A 23,040-nucleotide genomic window follows, 5' to 3' on the forward strand; every position below is an offset into this window, starting at 1 on the left:
CCGAGAGGGGAAAAAAACGCTGATCAGTCTCCCCAGAATTTCTGCTCCCATCTCAAAAGGAGCTCGGCTCTCTAAGCTGCCCTCTATTCCCCATTCCCCCTGGGGGAACTTCTCCAGGCCCTCAGGCTCAGCTGAGATTCCCTGGGAGAGTTTAAGCCTCTCTTTGTGCGGGCACTGTAAGATCATTTCCCTGAAGTTCTGGGAAGGGCTTACCCGACAGAGGCGGACTGGACCCAACACTAGGTTTGCATGTTAAACTTGTAAGGGGAACTTGCTATTATCACGGTGAGACGAGCCTGTTCCTTCCCATCTGTTTTGTAGAGCCTCCCAGTACATACTGCTCTCCAAAGCAACAGCCAGCTCACAAGCTCCTAGGTTAGATCAGAAACCCAAGATCTGGACCTGATCTGGAGGCAAGAGAAATGCAAAGGAGCGTCCCTCCCCTTCACCACCTTGAGAGCAGACGCAGGTTTCATCTGCCAGATTAGAAGGCAGCTAGTGGGAGAAGCAGGCACTGATCCCTGTCTTGCTGCTCATATATGCAGCTGGTCAGGTTTGACTCTGAACACTACTCGTGGGCTTCTGGTGAGGAATTCAGGGTAAAGGAAGAGGTTTTTGCAAACCGGGGGATCCTGTACAATGAACTCTTATTGAATCAAGTTGTTTGATCCCAGAAGGAGAGCTTATACCTGACCTTTCGCAGCTAAATCCCCAAAGACCAGCCCACTCCCCCACCCCACAATGCCTAGTACACTGTTTGGCGCACGGCACACCCTAAATAACTTATCGCTGAATGAATGGATTGAGGAAAGAGCTCGGAGGAGGATTGTTGTGTCATTATTTTTCTTTACTTGCTAGTGGAAGAGCTTTTGCTTAGTACAACTAAAACCATGCATTTAGAACTCTCCTTCCTTAACCACTTCATCAAAAAATATTACCTGCATACACACACGTATACATACATGTGTATATACATATATACAATTATATATACAGTTACATATGTATGTGTATGTAATTTATGACCCTTCATCCAAATTGAGGATGGGATTCTAGGATTCTACGTCAGGGTATATATTCAGAGAGTGAAAATGATAAAACTACTTTTTAAAGGAAAGAGCATCATCTGCAGTACACATAGTTCTGTGTTTTCCAGTCTTATGCTAACTGCATAATTGCTAATAGGAACTGAAGCATTTTGAAATAATAAATGTCAAGATGAAGGCCAAGACATTGATTTTCAAAGCCAGATGTGCAAGCCTGTTCTTCAGTGGAGCTCCACACACGCGCGCACATACACACACACAGGAATCACTGCACTTCCTCCACCCGAGTTGTTCAGAAAGCCAGCCAGGCTGCAGGTACATTTAGGATACAGTGTTGCTAACAGCCCAGATTGATTTTCCTTTCACCAAGCTAGAAACAGAGTTAATGGTTTTACAAGGATTGTAATAGGCTTGTAAAGATGGCCCACTGGGCACCTCCTTCTCCAGTGGGCTGGGATTGGCTGGCCAGACATACCCATTGATTATAAGTTTTAGCCTTGGGATCCAGGATGACTCATTCTGTATTTTTATGAATCAGCCGATGGCTTCCTGGATGAAGGTCTCCCTTTTATCTGCTATTTTTAATAGAAACCTTTTTGTTATAATAGGATATGCTTTTTGCTTGGAATAAAGCATAGTCCATTTGAACCAGTATTAGTTAGACCTGGAATGACGTTCCAAGTTGGCTATACATTTTATGAAAATGGAAGAGATGAGGCAGGAAGGAATATCTATTTTATATCATTTACTCTTTTTCATTCATGGGTCAATGGCATGAGTATTTTTCCTGTAGAACAGAAGAGCAAATTGAGGCTTGGAAACATTGAGTCATTTGCCAAATACATCACACAATAATAGAGTTAGGATTTGAATCTGCTTCTCCTTGAATTTTTGCTGTTCTCCTTTTATTCCATTTTGTCTCCCTTGGTGGAAAAGCCATAGGACATGTGATTCCCCTCTTAGCAGGAAGTCTCACTTTCTTTTCTCCACCGAAGATATTTCCTTTGCTCCTTCTCCAGAAAGTAGAGACATTTTGGTCAAATGCAGCTCGAAGAGAACTGTTGCTGGGGTCAAGGTTGGAGTGATAGCAGAGTCTTCTGTCTAAATTGTTTTTTTAAATGTCAGTTTTGATGGCAGATAGATTTCACCAATTATTCATGGAATTCTTTATGCAACAAGAGGTTTAAGTGATCAGGTGGAAAAAGCATGTGGTCCTTGAAGAAAGATGGACTTGGATATAAGCTTAAGTCTCTTCTCTTCCTATCCATATGCCCTTGGGGGATGTGTCTCAATGTCTCCAAACTTACCATACATTATCTGCAAAGTGGGGATGATAAAATGAACCTCATGGTATTGTTGAGAGGATCCAATGCAAGAAAGACACTGGCTGTTGTCAGCATTCAATAAGTAGGATTCGTTGTGACTGCTGTTGTTGCCATATCTAGACCAATGTGATATATGCTGCTTGGTGACCTGACAACTTGGAGGCCATCATTTTAATCATGTATGTAATGTAGGCAATATCATGTCACATTTGCTTAGTGATTAAGAGAGCTTCCTAGACACGAGTCCCAGCTCTGATACTTGCTAACTGGACGTCTTAGGTCTGGCTCCTTGGAGGCAGAGCCTGACACAGGTATCCTTTTCCAGGTGGTTTATTGAAAGCGTGCTTTTAGACCTATGGGAACAAGGGAAGCAGGCTAGGGAAGAGGAAGGTGTTAAGCAAGGATGTGGTCTTAGCTGGATCCCACTGCAGAGTCAGTCCCACCTTGAAGCAAGGAACAGACGGAGCCTTGTGTGTCATTGGCTGTGGGCTGCTTCCTAAGTGGGGACATCAAGCCTCTCAAGCAGAAGTGGCTTCTATTTGAGCAAAATTCTCTAGGGAAAGGGATGACTGAGGCTTGAGCAGCCAACACTTCCAGCAGTTTGGGGATGGGCGTGCTGCCCATAGATGGGATCTGGGTGAGGTACAAACCCTGCCTTCTGGTTGGCCTTGGCCATGTTGTTGTTAAGAACATGTTAACAAGCTTCTGTTTCCTGGGCTATAAAACAGAGCATCCATTTCATAATATCATCTCCCTTCATGGTGTTGTAATGAAGCTTCAATGACATGCCATATACAAAGACCTTTATAAGGATGCCTGGTGCTTAGCAAGTAGTCAAAAAATGATAACCATTATTATCTAAACTTTTACTTTTGGTTGCCATAGATACTTTATATGGTTTATTATTCAAACTGGAACTCTTATATTTTGAGACAGGCATAGCAAGTAGTCAAAAAATGATAACCATTATTATCTAAACTTTTACTTTTCATTGCCATAGATACTTTATATAGTTTATTATTCAAACTGGAACTCTTATATTTTGAGACAGGCATAGCAAGTAGTCAAAAAATGATAACCATTATTATCTAAACTTTTACGTTTGGTTGCTGTAGATACTTATATCGTTTATTATTCAAACTGGAGCTCTTACATTTTGAGACAGGGTCTTGCTCTGTCACCCAAGCTGAAGTGCAGTGGTGTGATCATGGTTCACTGCCACCTTGATCTCCCTAGCTCAAGTGATCATCCTGCCTTGGCTTCCTGCGTAGCTGGGACCACAGGCATGTGCCACCGTGCCCAGCTAATTTTTAAAAAATTTATTTTTTATAGAGACAGAGTCTCACTGTGTTGCTCAGGCTGGTCTCAAACAAACTGAACCTCTTCTAAAAGCAAAAGGGGCACTGTTTATAATTACTCCTACATAGGAGAAGCTATAATCATAAACTGGAACTGTCTTAAGCAAACTGAGGTGTATAGTTCTCCCCTAACTGATACAAGTCAGAACTGTGCCTTTGCTGCTATCAGTCTTGTCACAGTTGAGTGTCTCTGAGACAGGGCCTGCTAGAATTTTAGGCTGGCAGAGGGTCTCCACGTTGGGCTGCAAGAATGTATTTAAGTGGCCATTAACAAACCTTGTCTGGTTTGTGGCTCCAATTGGCTTGCAGTAGAAGGGCACTAATGGATTAGGGACATTTATTTTCCCAGAGTGATTTACAGCAAGAGGCTACATGAAACTGCTGGAAAGAGACCAATTGGATGAAAAATGGTTCCAGCCAGTCATGGTTCCATTGGCTGATCTGAAAATGGGCTGAGGGCAGGCCACATCAGAAGAAAGCTACCAGATTGGTGGGATTCTAATATGTCACAAGGGTATAGTAAATTGGAGATGGGGGAAGGAATAAATGTATATTGACCAGTTGTTATGAGGCAGGAACTGAGTTGCCTGCGATACACTCTGTTTCATTTCATCCTAATGACAACTCAACAAAATCAGTATCGCCATCTCCAATTAAAGATGAGGAAACTGACATTTCCTCATCAGGATCACAGACTGCTACGTGGAAGAGCCGTGTGAAAACCCAAGTGTGCCTAAAACCCATATGGCTCTTTACATTTTGGAGAATCAGAGAGACACAGTGACAAAGACATAAAAGAGAAAGAGACAGAGAGAGACAGACAGAATCAAAGAGACACAGTGACAAAGACATAAAAGAGAACGAGACAGAGAGAGACACACACAAATCATGAGAGACCAAGAGACACAGAGAGGCAGACAGGCACAGAGACAGGAATATACAGAGAAAGAGCCATGAATGTACTTGACTGATTTGAAGTACAACTGCTAAGACTCAAAATTGCACAGTAGTATCCTGCCTCCCACCCCAAAACAGCCATTATGTTTCTGAACTACATCCGTTTTGTCTACACTTGTGAGATATAGTATGTGGGATGCTTTGGGGGATCCATCTAGATGGAGTTACTATGACTGTTGACCCAGAACACCCATGCTGATTAAACACAATCACAATTACCACTCCTTGAACCACTCAAAATATTGGAGTTCTTCCCTCTGCCTCCTTTACGTTGATCAGGCCATTGCTACATTGGCAAACTGAGTATAAGTTATCCCCAAACAACAGAGCATTAAACTGTCACTAGTAAGGTTGATGCAATGAGACGTGGCCAACATGATATTCCCTGTGTTTATTCAAATAAACAAGTGGCGTCCATGAGGTTAAGTGACACAGATGTTTGTAAAACTAAGAAATTGCTCAGAGGGTTTCTAATGCCAAGTCAGGAGCCACTCCGACATGGAGATTGGAATAATGTGTTCTGAATCACTCTGTATTGGATGCAAGCGTCAGGATTTGACAGTAAAGGATGACTCCATGCTGAGTCATATTTAAGCCTCATTTGATGATGAGAACATGGAAGTGCTAGCTCAGGGGTCATTTTTATTTAATGAAATTTGCATTCTGTCATCAACTGAGTCCTTGCTGATGATGATTGGGGATGGTGACAATATCCGCTCTTTATCTAATAATGAAATGGACTTCTTGCTTTTCTGGCGATTTGAAGACGAAAGGAAACCTAGAATCAGTGATTCTTCTAGCTCATGAGAACAAAGAAATATGTTTTGACCCCATCATTTGAACCCACTGTTTATACTTAGCCATCTTGCCCCCTGAGAATATTTTGATCTCACTATCAATAGAGAAGCCTTTGTCTTTTCTCTCCGTTTTATGTCCCCTCTCCCTCAATCTGTATCTTCACATTTTCCTGTCTTCCAATTTTTCCATTCTGCTGCTAAAAAAAAATAGCCGCCAAAGAATAACCTCACTAATAGAGCAATAATTGGTAGAATTTACAGTGGAGTGGGAAAAAGATTGAGAAACTGAGATTTGTTATAATAATATTTTACATGAAATAGGATTCATCCAAGTAGAAATAATTTCAGAAAATAAAAGTGAAGTAAATGGCAAATAGCTTAACAGCTTATTAACAGCTTAACAACAAATAGATAAACTGTGCCATTTAGAACGTTTTAATTTGCTAAAAATCAACACTGTTGTCATAATTCTGATGACTTGTTTGTGGTAGGTATTTCCTCAGGATTAAACCTTTTGGGGGGTTGAAAGTATGGAATTAAAAATAACCTGGAATCAAAAGGAAGAGCCTGAAGGAAGAGCAGGAACGAAGGTGGATGGGTCCACTCAGAAAAGATTTATTCATTCCACCTAGTTGGTCAACTAGCATTGGTAGGGACTCAGTGCAGATTGGGAGGAAGCTGCTTATTCTTTGGAAAGTGCTGGGGCTCTGGTTTCAGGCAGACATGGGTTAAAATTTTGCTTTGCCCTTTATTAACCATTTGTGTTTGAGCAAATCGCTTAGCTCCCTTTTCCCCCCCTTTTTTTTTGAGACAGAGTTTTGCCCCATCGCCCAGGCCGGAGTGCAGTGGTGCAATTTCAGCTCACTGCAACCTCTGCCTACCGAGTTCAAGAGATTCTCCTGCCTCAGCCTCCCAAGTAGCTGGGATTACAGGCACCTGCCACCATGCCCAACTAATTTTTATATTTTTAGTAGAGACAGGGTTTCACCATGTTGGCCAGGCTGGTCTCGAATTCCTGACCTCAGGTGATCTGCCCGCCTCAGCCTCCCAAAGTGCTGGGATTACAGGCATGAGGCTCCACGCCCAGCCAGTTGCTTAGCTCTCTAAGTGTTATTTGCTTTACTTATAAAATGGAGATACAACCTTATAGAACATCCGATGTATACTAGGTTTCTATGAACAGCAGCCAGATCTCAACTGTACAGGGACTAGTGAGAAACCAATGGCAGGTGGCTGATGATGGGCAAAGGGAATGGCGACTGATCATTGCACCCACCCTACCATCTATCTGCAGCATCTTTGCAGTGACAAAACCTACTATGTACCTCAGCATTTCATCTGATCCTCACCACCTCATGGGGTAGGTGTCACCAAAATTATCATCCATGTTTTCTAGGAGAGGAAGCTGGGACTCAGGGATAGAGTGGAAATAGTGAGAAGCTACAATCGATTTGCGTTCAGATCCTAACTCTACCTCACTGTGGCTGTGTGATCTTAAGCAAATAGCACTTTCAACTTGTCTACTTCCTCACTTTGTTAATGACATGCACTTTTACGTATTGTTACAAAGACTAGCTGAGTGTCTATAGAAGTCTTGATGGTGGCTTGCACATGGTGGGTACTCAATAAATGCTGTGTCTTCCCAAATGACTTGGGCTTTTACATACAGAACTGGAACATGAATTGCTATCTCCTGGTTTCTTGCCTAGTGGTTCTCACACTAAACTACATTGCCAGCAGGGAGTAGGATGCTGGCTTTTCCATAAAATGGAATGAAATAATGTCTTTTGCAGCAACATAGATGGAGATAAAGGCTGTTATCCCAAGAGAAATAACTCAGAAACAGAAAGTCCAACCTGGTACCTTCTCACTTAGAAGTGGGTACCCATGGGCATGGTACACACTGAGTAGAATAATAGACATTGGAGGCTCTAAAAGGTGTGAGGGTGGGAGGAAGATGAGGATTGAAAATCGCCTAATGGTACAGTGGTCACTACTGGTGCAGTGGGTGCACTAAAGGCCCGGATTTGACCATTACACAGTATATCCACGCAACAAAACTGCACTTGTACCCCTTAAATCTATTTTGATTTTGAGATGGAGTCTTGCTCTGTCACCCAGGCTGGAGTACAATGGCACCATCTCACCTCACTGCAACCTGCGCCTCCCAGGTTCAGGTGATTCTCCTGCCTCAGCCTCCTGAGTAGCTGGGACTACAGGCATACACCATCTGGCTACTTTTTGTGTTTTTAGCAGTGACAGATTTCACCATGTTGGCCAGGTTGGTCTCAAACTCCTGACCTCAGGTGATCCGCCTGCCTCAGCCTCCCACAGTGTTGGGATTACAGGCTTAAGCCACTACGCCCAGCAATTTTTCTTTGGATGCTGGCTTTCAAAGCCACCCAATTTCCAGGGTTGGGAATAGATTTGGACTGATCTATTGCTGCCTTCCCACCAGCCCCCTGCATCCCCACCCATGGGTTGCTGCAGGGATTTCTTTGCTAGCTGGATGTATATAGACAATCCAGCCTCTGGAGCTTGGTTCACTCTCATTCAAAGGAGTCAAATCCCACACTTTGGACCCATCACTGACACTCAACACTGACAGCAGAGCTCACCCAGGCATGAAGAAATAATGCCCCAATGACCCCCAAGCTCCTGGGACTTCCTCTTCCTAAGAGACAGCCTTTTGGACATCTTGGCATTTGTCACAGAAGAAAAAGTGTAATTAGAAGGAAGAAGAGACTCTTCACAGGAAAGGGCGGCAAGCATATAATCTCAAATTAGTTTGATTCCTCTGTGTGTGATCTCATACAGGACATCGGTTGGAGTCATGGTATGAAAATGAGTTTTATGTTTGAAGGCTCAGGAGACAAAATAGATGTTCCAGTGAAAGAAGCTGTTTTATCTTTGAACGTCATATTTTCTTGATGAGAACATGCAGTCAGCGTCTGTCCTCAGTCTCCTGTCAATGACCCTGATGCCTCGTCCCCAGAATTTTCCTGGAGCCAGGGACATGCTAAACAATGCCTTACCAAACAGAACCCGAAGTCAAAGCATTGGGTCCTCTCACTCCTGACTTCTCTAAATAACTGTGGTTCCCAGAGCCTAATGCAGGATAATTATCTCCTGGGCAAGGGATGACAATGATTCCTTTCTTAACCTGGCACTGGCCATACACCCAAGCCAGTTGAGAAGCAGTATGCTTCTTGGTTATAAAATAGTTAATGTGTGAATTAAAACAAGCCTGGATTCAAATCCTGGCTCTAACAATTTTAGCTACCTGTATAACCTTGGAAAAATGATTTAGTCTTTTGAAACCTCAATTTGCTCATCTGTAATATGGATATAATACTAGCATGTATGGGGTAAAAGTTTTTGTGTGGGGATAGAAAAAAGTAATGCAGCTGAAGTGCCTAGCAAGGATGTTGATACATTTCATATTTGTTGAATGAATGAATAAATGAAGTGTGTGTGTCGTATAACATGTGTTTGATAGATATTAATGGTGGGGAGGAGGTACAAAGAAATAGGACATTAAAAAGTCCCTCCATGCTTCATAAAGTTTTCTGAATAGAGTCCCTCATTCAGACTCCACCTGTATCCCCCAAAGATTACAAAGCCCTGACATCAAAAGTAGCTCAAGCAGGATGTGCCACTGTGTCATGACATATACAAGAAGATCAAGATTAATTCCTGAAGGGACAAGAGAGGAAATGGAATCAAAATATACTGTGCTCCTACTGTGTGCTAGAAACTGGACCAAGCTTAGAGATCTTCAGAGGGCAGGAAGGCCTCCCCTCTCTTTATTTCAGCCCTGCTGGCCATCACGATGAATTTGTTCCTGGGTTTCTAGACTTTCTCCTCTCCTTCCCCTTCTTTTATCCTCTCTCCTCATAAGTTAGCTTCATGTGCTCCTGCTGCAATGAACTTCCTTCCCGAGGCTGGTAAAGGTGGTGGCCTTTAGCTGCAGCTGCCGTGTAAAAATTTAGCAAGCCCCAGTGCAAAGAGAACTTTTTTTCTCTCCCAGTTTTCATGTATTAAGGAAGGAATTTGATTGGTTCTTTGCAAATCACATACCAGGCTCTGGAGATTTCTATCCCTCTCTTCCTCTCCCAGTCCTGCTCCTCCTCTCCTTGTCTCTCCTTCCCTCTTCTCTCCCTCTCTTTCTCTGTCTCTCTCCCTCCCTTCTTTTCCCTCCCTCTGTCTTTCCCCTTTTCTCCCTTTCACTTTCTCCATCTCTTCCCCTCTCCACTGTCTCCCTCTCTCTCCTCTTTCTCTCTCTGGCTTAAGAAAATGAGGAGCTGTGATTGACCACACCTGTGCCTCATGCTGTCTTACCTTGGTCTAAAAGAATGTGAGCATCATATCTGACAGCCCCGGGGTGTGTGTGTGTGTGTGTGTGTGTGTGTGTGTGTGTGTGTGTGTGTGTGTGTGTGTGTGTGTGTATTGGGGGAAAAGGAGAGGGTAAATACTCCAAAAGGATTGGAGAGGGGATAAGAAGCACATGGGACTAATTTAAATGGTAGCCATCATGGGTGGATGTAAGACTCTTCTTCATCCAGTAAAAAGTGAAGAATCCGAGGGGAACTGGAGAAGTCAGGTTCATTCCCTCTCCTGTGATTGTACTTTTCTCAGCACAGTTATTAAGTCACATTAAATAACATATATTTTCAACTTTGAGACCCATCGTGTTGTAAATCTTTTTGGTAACCTTGGAAATTCTAAGATTTTTCTCTGTGATCAGTTAACTGTTGGATGCCAAGCATGGTGCGTGGTTCACAGTAGGCATTCAATAAACCTGAAGAATGAGTAAATATATTACTGACTTTCTAGTAAACATGACCTTCCTGATACAAACAGTGGTCATGCCTGGTGAGTGGGGCTCAAACTTCCCTTCTTCATCTCAGCTTTCTCCAACAAGAACCTAAATCTCTCCTGAGGCCTCTCACATGCAGATCTCTGAGTGAGAACCTGGAAGAACACCAAAGGAACTATGTTTTCAGGAGTTTTACTTCTCCTTAACACAATCTATTCTCTTGGAAGCGAAATGCACTTTTTGTGCTAATAACTACTTTCTCTAGCCTGGGAAATGTGGGTCTCTGACTTCTCAAGATGCTCTGTAATTTTCTCCTTGTTGACATCTGGCTCCATCGAGTGCCGCAGACCAAAGCTCTTAGAGAGAACCTGCCATGCAGCCCCAATGACTGTTATTCCATGAGCAATCACTCAAGCATCCCTGCAATACATGGGATTATCATGTATGCCTGGGGACTCTAAGGCCGACCAACCTGGATGTTAAAATCCTAAAACCATATTTCTACGATTCTGTCCCTACCCTCCGTAGGTATCAGGACCCCCAAACTGCACCTTTCAAAACCCACAGAGAGTTTCAAGGGTTGCCTAAGAGGTATTGCGTAGGTACTCAGAAACACAGTTCTCCTGGTTCCCCAAATGATCCTGAACCTTTCCTATGGTGTTGTTCTTTTCCCACTGCCATACACCAAAGCTACCCAGAATATGTCCCCATTTTCTCCCTGTTCCAGATAGAAAGTCAGGCTCCCTGCTTGGGCTGTGGCACATTTTCCCCCCAATGCAGGTTACAAAGCAGCACATGCTACCTTGTATATTTAATGCTCCCACTGTTTGGAGTTAATAGGAAAGATACATTAATTATATTTCACTATTATCATAATAGCTTTTTTTTTTTTTTTTTTTTTTGACAGAGTCTCACTCTGTTGCCCAGGCTAGAGCACAGTGGCCCAATCTCAGTTCACTGCAACCTCTGCCTCCCGGGTTCAAACAATTCTCCTGCCTCAAGCCTCCCGAGTAGCTGGGATTACAGGCATGTGCCACCACACTTGGCTAATTTTTGTATTTTTAGTAGAGAAGGGGTTTCACCATGTTGTCCAGGCTGGTCTCGAACTCCTGACCTCAGGTGATCTGCCCGCCTTGACTCCCCAAATTGCTGGGATTACAGGTGTGAACCACTGCCCCTGGCCCCATAATAGCCTTTACTGAGTAGCTGGAATTACAGGCATGTGCCACCACACCTGGCTAATTTTTGTATTTTTAATAGAGATGGGGTTTGCCATGTTGTCCAGGCTGGTCTTGAACTCCCGACCTCAGGTGATCTGCCCGCTCTATGCCGTGTTTTATGGTGATGTCTGTGATACCAAGTATCTTACCCATGAAGAACCAATATCAAGGAAGTGAATGAACTCACCAATCATCACACAAGCCACAGAAACATTGCTTTCAAACCAGCATTTGTCTTTCTCCAGCTCCCACAACCTCTCGCGCTCCTTGTCACTACCTTTTACTGCTCTGTTCCAGGCAAGAACTCCCGGAGCTGAAAAACACCTTCAATGGTGCGGAAGGACAACATTAAACATTCAGCTTTCCATTATTCATTCCCCGCCTGCTTCATCCAGACCTGTATTCTCCAACTCACTTTTCCCTTAGGATGAGGTTTGTTATTGTTCCCAGAAGACATAGCTGCTCTTCATGCAAATGAACACATTGTGGGGCAGCCCCACTGGCCCAGATAGTCTGAGCGGTATGATTCAAGGGAGCCCTGATGAGACTTTCAAACTGCACTGTCTGTACTCCTGCCCCTCCTCCCAACACAGGCACACTTGTATCTCTGAGTGGACTGTCCATCAAAGTACACACTTTCATTAAAAAAAAAAAAAAATAGCATCCCTCATCTAGGATCGGAAAGAAATGTTTTTCATTTATCTGTGCTACACCTACTTCAATCAGCTAATGCGGAGCTATTAAACCTATCATACCTGTGATTGGTCTGAATGATTTTCTAATTGGTTTTCCTTTATCCGCTCAGTTAAACTCACTAAAATTGTTCCGATTGGGGACCTCGTAATAAACTGTGACTCAACGTTTTGTAGCCAGAATCGAGGATGCATGATGCAGCCATCGATGCGCCCACCTTCCTGAAACAGTCCTTTCAGATTTGAAGGCCTTCTCTGTCTGACCCCGCTCCGGGACTACTACTACATAGGAAATGAATGGCAAAGGCAATTTTCACCCTCCCACCGCTTTGAGCCTCAGCATCTCTGTCCTTAGCCAGCAGCACATGTGGGAGACTCCACATCTTCCTTTTGCATTTTTAGCAGGCTTCTTTCCTGGTCATCTTTTTTCCATTTGTGTCCTTAAGATAGCTGGGCCTGTTTGCTCTTGAATGGAGACCTAGCTTCCAAAATAATTGAAAAGCACTGTCAAAGTCTTGAGTCCCTTAGAAAACACTAAAGTTGCCCCGGCACGGTGGCGCATGCCTGTAATCCCAGCACTTTCAGAGGCTGAGGGTGGAGCATGAGGTCAGGAGTTCAAGACCAGCCTAGCCAAGATGGTAAAATTCCGTCTCTACTAAAAATACAAAAATTAGCCGGGCATGGTGGCAGGCGCCTATAGTCCCAGCTATTCGGGATGCTGAGGCAGGGAATTGTTTGAACCCAGGAGGCAAAGGTTGAAGTGAGCCAAGATCGTGCCACTGCACTCCAGTCTGGGCAACAGAGTGAGACCCCACCTCAAACACACACACACACACACACACACACACACTAAAGTTGCATCCATTCACGGCACGGACAACACTTCTCAAACATTTTCTTTTCCTGTGTACATCCCACAAGTGCCGCTGCTCCCTCCAAACTCTTCTCTGCTGTCTTCAAACTCTTCCAGATTTTGAAACCTTGCTCTTGCTATTTCTTGGCAATCTTTATTCACCTTTCATATCTAGTCTTTAATCTTCCAGGAGTAAATCCTTGCTTTTTTTTTTGAAGCGCATCAATCAAGCAAGTCTTTGATCTTCTCAGTTTCCTTCTCACCATCACAGCAGTGGACGCAGCAGGGCCGCCAGCCAAGCACGGCTAAGAGATTATTTCTTTTGCAAAAAGAAAGAAGAGGGCTCTCAAATCATTCCTAGGTATTTTCCTACTTACACCTTCAGTGGAGAAATTATTGTTTGCCAGCCTTTAATGTGCCCTGTGCTAAGCACTGAACATTGAAAGGTGGATTTTAAGACAAGCCCTGTGCCCTAAAGTTGCTCAAAGTCTACAGGGAAGATAATAGGGTAGAGATGGTGCTCCTGTCTCCTCCTTAGGATCCATTAGACTTAAATATTACTTAACCAAAAGTTCAGTTCCTTAGTCACACTAGTTACATTTCAAGAGTTCAATACCACGTGGCCAAGTGGCAACCATATTGGAGAGCCGCAGACACAGAACATTTCCATCATTCCAGAGCGTTCTCTTGGACGTGTCTGTTCAAGTCTTCATCTCCTTTTTGTTCCTATTGAAACAACCATTTTACTAGACTTTTTTTTTTTTTTTTTTTGAGACGGAGTCTCGCTGTGTCGCCCAGGCTGGAGTGCAGTGGCGTGATCTGGGCTCACTGTTAGCTCTGCTTCCTGGGTTCACGCCATTCTCCTGCCTCAGCTTCCCAAGTAGCTGGGACTACAGGCGCCCGCCCGCACGCCCGGCTAAATTTTTGTATTTTTAGTAGAGACAGGGTTTCACCATGTTAGCCAGGATGGGCTCAATCTCCTGACCTCATGATCTGCCGGCTTCGGCCTCCCAAAGTGCTGGGATTACAGGCATGAGCCACTGCGCCCGGCTAGACATTCTTTTTATCAGCAGCAATGTCTTAGGAAATAGCTGTCATGTTGTAGCGAAAATGGACCGTTTCTCCATGGGGACCCTGTCCATCTTTGGCTCCGAGGAGAAATCAAGTCATCACCACTCTATCTTCTCCCCTCCGTGGAGAGGTGAGATGGGGCTGGAGAGGCTGAGAGAACAGGAGCAAGGGGCACACTCATTTAGTGATACTTTCTTTGAGAAGAACCTGATCCCAGTCACGTGATTTAAGAACTACCCTCTCTGCACTAGCTGTGACTCTCGTATAGCCTCCTCTTATGGAACTGTCATGCTGTATAGTCATTCCTTTGTTGATCTCTGAGTCCTGGAAAGCAGAGATGTCATTGTCACTGTTGTGACATTAGTACCTAGCCAAGCCCCAAAACACAGAGGGGTCTGTTGAATTTAAATTGAAGGACATTAAATGTTCTATGCAACCAGTCACTGCCGAGCACCTGTTTGAAGTCAATGCCTTGGTCAACATCAAATGTGGAGCATAAAGATGTTAACCTTTACAGGGACCTTAGCAATAAATACCTCCTGCTGTGTGCTGAGGAGGTGCTGAGAGTAAATAACTCCAGGTCTCAAAGTCAAAAGAGTTAGTCTCAGCATCCAGGAGTGCTTGTTTTGGACACTTTTGGACCCGGCTTTTCTGTTTCTGCTGAAAACTGGCTCTAGACATTTAGATTCTCAATGTGTCTCCTTGGCCATTTTGTTCTACGTTGGAAATACTACTGAGGTGTGTTTTGAATACTAATTTGGACATATGATCTGAATGTATTTCTTTTCTCAGACACGGTAGAAACAAAGAAGTCGTACAACTGTATCCCCAACCTATATTACCCTCATCATCACTGCCAAGTCACCTCCTCCCTCCTGTCTGTCCTTATTTCAGTCATGCTGGCCATCGTGTTGAGTTTGTCCCTGGGATTCTGGGCTTTCCCCTCTCATTTCCCTTCCATCTTTTATCCTCTCTCTCCTCATGAGTTAGCATCTTGTGCTCCTGCTACAATGAGCTTCCTTCTTGAGGATGGAAAAGGTGGTGGTCTTCAGCTCCAGCAGCGGTGTACAAATTTAGCAAGTCCCAGTGCAAAGAGAACTTTTTTCTCCCAGCATATGTTATAGAGAAAGGGATCTTAGTGGGGCAATGACAGCACTACTAGTGTAAAGTGGTAGATTATGAATAAAATCAGATGGGTCAGAAAACTCTGTATGTCTCCCATGGCTGCAGTGGTTTGTTTATCTTAAAATAGTGGTTAGAGAGGGTGGACAGGGTTATGTGGAACTGGTCACCAAGAGGACTGGTGTCAAGAGCCACGGGCCAGCAGTGTGGGAGGGGAGTCTGAGCATCCCAACGTACCCTTTCCAGCCTCTGATTGAACACAGGTGGATTCTTCAGGTGAATCCTAAGACCTCTCCGAGACAATTCTGGCTATTCTCAAATTAGAGCTGCCACCTGAGATGTGCATAAACAGTGTCCTTGCTTTGGTCACTGTGAGCTTTTTCTTCCCCAGCAAATTTGTGTCAGTCTGTTCTCACAGTCTTGAGATAACAAAACCGGCGCTTGAGCAAATCAAAAAAGAAAAAAGAAGATTTATGCCCAAGATCTTCTGAGATCAATGCCTATTTTCCTAGGCATTTTCAAGTTTTCAATTGAGATTAAGAAACAAAAACAAAAGCTTCAGTTCTGGGGCAATGAGAAAATGAATCAAACATCTGCTTCTTTGACCCTGCATGGATTGGGAGTTAAGTGCTTTGATGAACATATTATCAGCAAGACGAGAGCAGAATAAGCAAAGAGCGCACCTTCCCTTGCTGCGTCTGCTTGGCACAAAGCCTCGCTTGAGGTCCGCTTGGCTCTGCCCAGAGCTGGCAAAGGCTGCCACAAATGCAGCGCTGGTTAAGGTTCCCAGGCAGAGGGCTGGTAAAAGCTTCCTGTTGAGAATTTGATGGTGTTTTATCTGATGCCTGCCTCTCTGCCAGTGTTGTTATTTCTGACTTCCCACAGACACATAGAAAGCCCTGAAGTGTGATTTTTTCATATATTTTCCCCAAGCAGTTTACCAATCCTGCGTGTATTTATCTGCTTGTTCCTTTTTCTGTTATCGTTTCCTTAGTCTCTGCCTTTTTTTTTTTTTTTTTTTTTTTTTTTTTTTTTTTTTTTTTTTTTTTTTTTTTTTTTTTGACAGAGTCTTGCCCTGGAGTGCAATGGAGAGATCTTGGCTCACTGCATCCTCTGCCTCCCGGGTTCAAGCAATTCTCCTGCCTCAGCCTCCTGAGTCGCTGGGATTACAAGCGTGAGCCACCACACCTAGCTAATTTTTGTATTTTCAGTAGAGTCGAAATTTCACCATGTTGGTCAGGCTGGTCTCGAACTCCTGACCTCAGGTGATTTGGCCGCCTCGGCCTCCCAAAGTGCTGGGATTACAGGTGTGAGTCACCGTGCCCAGCCTCTGCCCCCTTTTTAAATTCCTTGATCTCTTTCTTTATCTTTTTCTTTTTTTTTTTTTTTTTTTTTTTTTTTTTTTTTTTTGAGGCGGAGTCTTGCTCTGTCACCCAGGCTGGAGTGCGGTGGCACGATCTCGGCTCACTGCAAGCTCCGCCTCCCGGGTTCACGCCATTCTCCTGCCTCAGCCTCCCGAGTAGCTGGAACTACAGGCGCCCACCACCACGCCCGGCTAATTTTTTGTATTTTCAGTAGAGATGGGGTTTCACCGTGTTAGCCAGGGTGGTCTCGATTTCCTGACCTCATGATCTGCCCGCCTCAGCCTCCCAAAGTGCTGGGATTACAGGCGTGAGCCACCGTGCCCGGCCTGATCTCTTTATTTTTCTAATCTTCACTTCCTTTTTTTCTATGGAAACCACTGTTTTTATTAAACATTACTTTTATCACCAGCCATACCTTAGGAAACAGCTGTCACATCATAGCAAAAAATGGACTGTTTCTCCATAGGGACGCTAGTCCTTGGTGGCTCCAGGGAGAAATCAAGCCGTGGCCACTCTGTGCTGTCTTCTCCCTTCCATAGGAAGGCGGGGTGGGACCAGAGAGGGGCTGAGAGAATGGGAGCAAGGGGCATGCCCACTCCTAAGGGATGCTTTCTGTGAGAAGCACCTGATCCCAGCAGGTTCTTTCCCCCTCCTCTCATTCTTTCAGGTTTTTATTTAAAGATCTTTCTCTTTCCTGCCTTTGCACCATTTGTTATAGAAACCACTAGATCTTTCCTCCTCAGGGACCGCTGTGCAAAGAAGCCTCATAAAAATTCACCATCAGTGACAGCTGCTCTGTGATCACAAGGGAATAAACCCTGAAAGGGGAGATCACATCACTCTCCTCATAGTGGGTGCTGGTGTGCACCACCCCAAAGCATCCTTTTAGAATCTCAGTGCTCACTGCCCCAGCTACCAGGAGTGATGGCAGCCGACAGCTCACAGCTGGTTTCTCCTGAGGAATTGTTCTCAGCCAAAGGAAGTCTCTTTCCCCAAGGCTGCACCCCCTCCCTGGGGGCAGCCCTCATTCCTGACTGGTTGATTCAGGGGTGCGAAGGCTCAGTTCCCTTGCCTTGATTCAGTGTTACCCAAGGAACCATGCTATGTCTGGAACGTTGCAAGGATGAACTGAGACCACTTTACTGATATATCAGAATTCAACTTCTCCCCGTCCCCAGTCCAGCTTCCCTCCTGCCCATCCAGGAGTTCTCTTCTAGAACACTCCCTATCAGACCTCTTGCTGCAAATCTCAGTCTCGGAGTCTGTTTCCCAGGGAACCTGACCTATGGCATTTTCTTTGTGTCATAGTGATGACAGTGATGTGGAAAGCAGCTCATGTTTATTGAGCATTTACTGTGTATGAGGTACTCTGTTTTACATATACTGTCACATGCAATCCACACAACAGCCCATAAGGTGGGTATGTTACTATCCCATTGTTGAGATGGAAAAACTAAGGCCCAAAGTCAAGCAACCCACTTGAGGAGGAGCCAGAAAGCTAACGCTAAAGATCTAAACTTAGCTTTGGTGATTGCAGAGGACTACTTGGAATAATTCTTTGGGGAGAATTTTCTGGAGGTTGATGTTTTGACTTCATGGTAATATTGTATATTAGCATGTGCCCTGGGGGCTATATGAGCACTTTGCCTACACTCTAGAACAGGGGTCCCCGGGCCACAGACTGGTACTGGTCTCATTGGAGCATGAACCCTATTGTGAGCTGCGCATGTGAGGGATCTAGATTGTGTGCTTTTTTTTTTTTTTTTTTTTTTTGAGATGGAGTCTCGCTGTCACCTAGGCTGGAGTGCAGTGGTGCAATCTTGGCTCACTGCAAGCTCTGCCTCCCAGGTTCACACATCCTTCTGCCTTAGTCTCCCAAGTAGCTGGGACTACAGGCGCCCACAACCACACCCGGCTAGTTTTTTGTATTTTTAGTAGAGACAGGGTTTCACCATGTTAGCCAGGATGGTCTCAATCTCTTGACCTCGTGATCCGCCCGCCTCGGCCTCCCAAAGTGCTGGGATTACAGGCATGAGCCACTGCGCCCAGCTGGTTGTGCACTTCTTATGAGAATCTAATGCCCGACGATCTGTCACTATCTCCTGTCACCCCAAGATGTGACCATCAAGTTGCAGGAAAACAACCTCAGGGCTCCCACTTGATTCTACATTATGCTGAGTTGTATAATTATTTCATTATATATTACAGTGTAATAATAATAGAAATACAATGCACAGTAAATGTCATGTGCTTGAATCATCCGGAAACCATCCCTCCACCCCTGTTCCATGGAAAAAAATGTCTTCATTAAACTGGTCCCTGGTGCCAAAAAGGTCCATTGCTCTAGAAGACCACTCATCGCATTGTGATCAGGTGGTTTTTTTTTGTTTGTTTGTTTGTTTGTTTGTTTGTTTTTGACAGAGTTTCACTCCTGTTGCCCATGCTGGAGTGCAATGGTGTGATCTTGGCTCACTGCAACCTCTACCCACCAGGTTCAAGCAATTCTCCTGCCTCAGCCTCCTCGCGTAGCTGGGATTACAGGCATGTGCCACCACACCTGGCTAATATTTTGTATTTTCAGTAGAGATGGTGTTTTCCCATGTTGGTCAGGCTGGTCTTGAACTCCCAACCTCAGGTGATCCACCCGCCTCAGCCTCCCAAAGTGCTGAGCTTACAGGTGTGAGCCACCGCACCTGGCCATGATCAGTTTTTATGATTCTGTTTCCCCATGAGAATTTGGAACCCCTTGTTAACTTTGGGCATCCACTACCTAGTATACGGCATAGTATACAGTGAGTGCTCAATATGCTAGTTGAGTGGAGAGGTCTTGTCTTTGTAACTGGGAAAACTGAGCAATGATCTTTCTCTAGGAGAGCCAAGTACGTTAGTCAAGAGCACAGGCCCTGGATTTACACATCGCTTGCTTTCGCAAGCAATGTAAACCAGGTAAAACCAACATTTTGTAAACCTCAATGGGCCTTGGTTTTGTTCTCTGTAAAATGGGGGTAATATTGTTGATCTCTTAGCATTGTTTATCATTGTAGTAAAAAATGAAATGACACTCAACACCATGCCTGACACATAGCAAGCGCCCCATGAAAGTCTCCTATTACAATTACTAGCCACAAAAGAAAAAAACAATTCTTTTCCTTCCCATCCTCCACAGTCAGAGAAATTAGAATGGTCAGATTTCTGTTAGCTTCTTGGGGATGCCTCCAACAGTCACAAAGCCCTATAGGAGAGTCCTCTCAGAAAGAGTCCATCCTTTTTGGATCATTTTTTTTCCATGGGAACAACAGACATTGGGCTACTCAAGTGTTCCTTTGCAACCCTAACAATACATGAGAGTATGTGCTTTCACTAAAGAGACTCTCAGAGCTGGGGCCAGGATGTGCACATTCAGAAAATAATAAATGTCAAAAAAAAAAAATGATCCTGACTTGCATTTAAAAAAGTGGTTGTATTCAAGGCTCACCCCCTCTTCTCAGCAATTGCAGCTATGGTGGAGGGAGGGGATCTACTGCCATTACTCACAAAGAGAAAGGGTTCATAGTCTTTATCGAGTTTACCACACATGACTTCAAGGTGTCTTGGAGCTATTTCATAGAATCATGAGAGCTCCAGATTTGAAGAAAGGGTGTCAGCTAGTCTTGTGTTTTAAATTTCCTCCATGACATCCTTCATGGTCTTCACAAACATCCTTAGTAACCAGGAATGGGAATGCCTGTCTGATATTTTTATCAGCAACTTAGATGTAGAAGTTTGTGTCATGATAACCACATTTTCACAGGATACAAATCCAGGAGGAAGAATTAATTTTTTTTTTGATGAAAGAATTAAGATTCAAGAAAGAGACAGACAAGTGAGAATGATGAACTTAATCTAATAACACCAAATCTAGCAAGGATAACTATAATCCTCTGGACTAAGATCAAAAATTCAACTGCCCTGGAGGACAATGAGAACTGTCATTTACTTTCGATTTAACCATTTAATTTTTACTCTGTCTCATTTAGAAAAAGCCTTGAATTAGCTTTAAAAAAAAAAAAAAAAAAAAAAAAAAACCAGTGATTCTCTAAGGGTGGTTCCCAGATCAGCAGCATCAGCATTACTTAGAAACTTAGAAATGAAAAACTTAAGACCTCACCCCAGACCTACTTGAGTCCAGAACTCAGAGGTGGGGTCCAACAATCTGTGTTTTAACCAGCCCTCCTGGAAATTCTGATGAACAATAAAGTTTGAGAACCATTCACAATACTAGTAATACTGGTAATGGAGTGTAAGGATTTAAAAAGTAGAAACTCCAAAGTATTCAGAGATTAAGATGAAGTTGAGTATTAAGATGATATAGAGGCCAGGCATGGTGGCCCAGCACTTCCCACACTTCCCAGTACTTTGGGAAGCCAAAATGGGAGGATGACCTGAGCCCAGGAGGTCAAGACTGCAGTGAGCCATGTTCGCACCACTGCACTCCAGCCTGGGTGACAGAGCTAGACTCTGTCTCAAAAACAACAACAACAAAAATGATATAGAGAATGAATGTCATCAGTTTGGCTCAGAGCTTCCTAACAGCCAATGCAAAGAAATAAAGATAACCAATGTATATACTGTACTGAGCCTATAAGATCCATAAAGCCAATCCTTGTGCTGAAATTTGAGGAAAAAATACTGTCTTCATAAAGTCGTGAATATATATTGTAGCAAATTATATACTTAACAAAATCCCTACAGTAAGTATTAAAAGTAATGGCAAAAATCACAATTACTTTTGCACCAACCTAATAAAACAGTGGGTTTCTGAAGATTCTTTGGCACTCTATCTCTTAATTGAGCTAATGACAGAGCAAGACTTGGGATTTCTATTGAGTGTAATATGAAAATGTAGGATGGGGCTCTATAATCTGCATCAATAGAGAAGTAGGTTTCGGAAGAGGGAGATTTGTTTACTGATCTGACGCTATTTGGATTTTCATGATTGGTGCTGAGGATACCAACAACCTGAGGAAGGAACGGGATAGCAAGAGGCCTAAGATCTTTTCACGTGAGCAACCCCTGCCTTCCTTTCACCAGGAGAGTAGAAGACAAGGGAGCATCTCCATGCTACCTGTATCTTCTTTGCTAAACTCCTTCTTTTGAGTCACTTTTCACCTCAAATTGGAAAATTAATAAACTATAGCTGGGCTGATTCTTTTGTCATCCACTTAGTGATGTCTTTTAAGAAATAAAATGTGTCTTCATTTGATATTGTTAGCATATCCCAAAAAATATTCCAAACGATAAACTTTGGGGACAAGAAGTCACAGAAACCTACCATGGTTTATAGATCACACAATGACAGCCTGGCGGTCAGAACTCAAGCTTGGCAGTCATATAAAAAGGGCTCATATTCCCAGTTCTGGTACCAATTATATAACCTTGGACAAGTTACTTTGGCTTCTCTCTTGGCCTCACCTCCCTTTTGCACCAAATGGAGATTAAAACACTCCATCCCTTAATACCTAACACGTAGCAGTATCATCACGGGAGCAATGTTTGTTGACTTTGGTAGGACAAAAATAAAGGCAGCTAAATGTCTCTCAGGAGACTTGACAGGGCGATATTCCTCACTTACTAGATAACAGAAAAGAAAGTGTAGAGGCCAAGACTAGCTTTTAGCTCTGAGTCTAAGCATACAAGTCAATGTCTTTTTTCTCAAGACCACCAAGTGTCTCTCCCTCTCTACCTAAGCTTTGATTTTGATAATGTTTGAAACAGAGCCCATAGGATAAAGGACCATCAAACAAACAGAGTATGAGAGCTGGGGAAAGTTTCAGAGACTTAGCCAAACTCCACCGCTAATTGATGGCAGTACAGAGACTAAAACCGAAGCAACTGCATCTGTTTCCTTTCACTGCTTCCCTTCAGTCTTCTTGTCCCTGAATTTTATTTTTTATTTTTATTTTTTTTTTTTACGGAGTCTCGCTCTGCTGCCCAGACTGGAGTACAGTGGAGTGATCTCCGCTCACTGTCTTCCAAGTTCAAGCGATTCTCCTGCCTCAGCCTCCTAAGTAGCTGGGACTATAGGCGTGCGCCACCACACCTGGCTAATTTTTGTATTTTTAGTAGAGATGGGGTTTCACCGTGTTGGCCAGGCTGATCTCGAACCCCTTACCTCAGGTAATGCACCTGTCTCAGCCTCCCAAAGTGCTGGGATTACAGACGTGAGCCACCATGCCCCAGCTTTCCTCAATCTTAAAATTCTTTATTTTAGTAACATTTGATTTACTTGAGATTTCATGGTGTTATGGGATACACAAAAAACAAGGAGTTGGAAGACCTTTACTCAGGTCTCAACTCTGCCTCTGTCATGTGCTGTCACTGTTGTTGTGCTGCCTTTAACAAGTCGGTTTTCTTATCTGAGGCTCAATGTTCACATC

The 23,040-nt window shown here is 43.7% G+C and overlaps 1 protein-coding gene and 1 long non-coding RNA gene across 2 annotated transcripts in view; one reads left to right on the top strand and one right to left on the bottom strand.

The window, feature by feature from the left end:
• The window catches only part of LOC126944004 (uncharacterized), a 77,343-nt gene that overhangs the window by 45,899 nt on the left and 8,404 nt on the right, over positions 1–23,040 (bottom strand). The window lies entirely within an intron of this gene.
• Positions 1–23,040, top strand: part of VAT1L (vesicle amine transport 1 like) — a 188,589-nt gene that overhangs the window by 1,152 nt on the left and 164,397 nt on the right. The gene's annotated exons all lie outside the window — the stretch shown is intronic.

The sequence above is a fragment of the Macaca thibetana genome, chromosome 20 (genome assembly GCF_024542745.1).
Source record: "Macaca thibetana thibetana isolate TM-01 chromosome 20, ASM2454274v1, whole genome shotgun sequence".
Classification (NCBI taxonomy): domain Eukaryota; kingdom Metazoa; phylum Chordata; class Mammalia; order Primates; family Cercopithecidae; genus Macaca; species Macaca thibetana.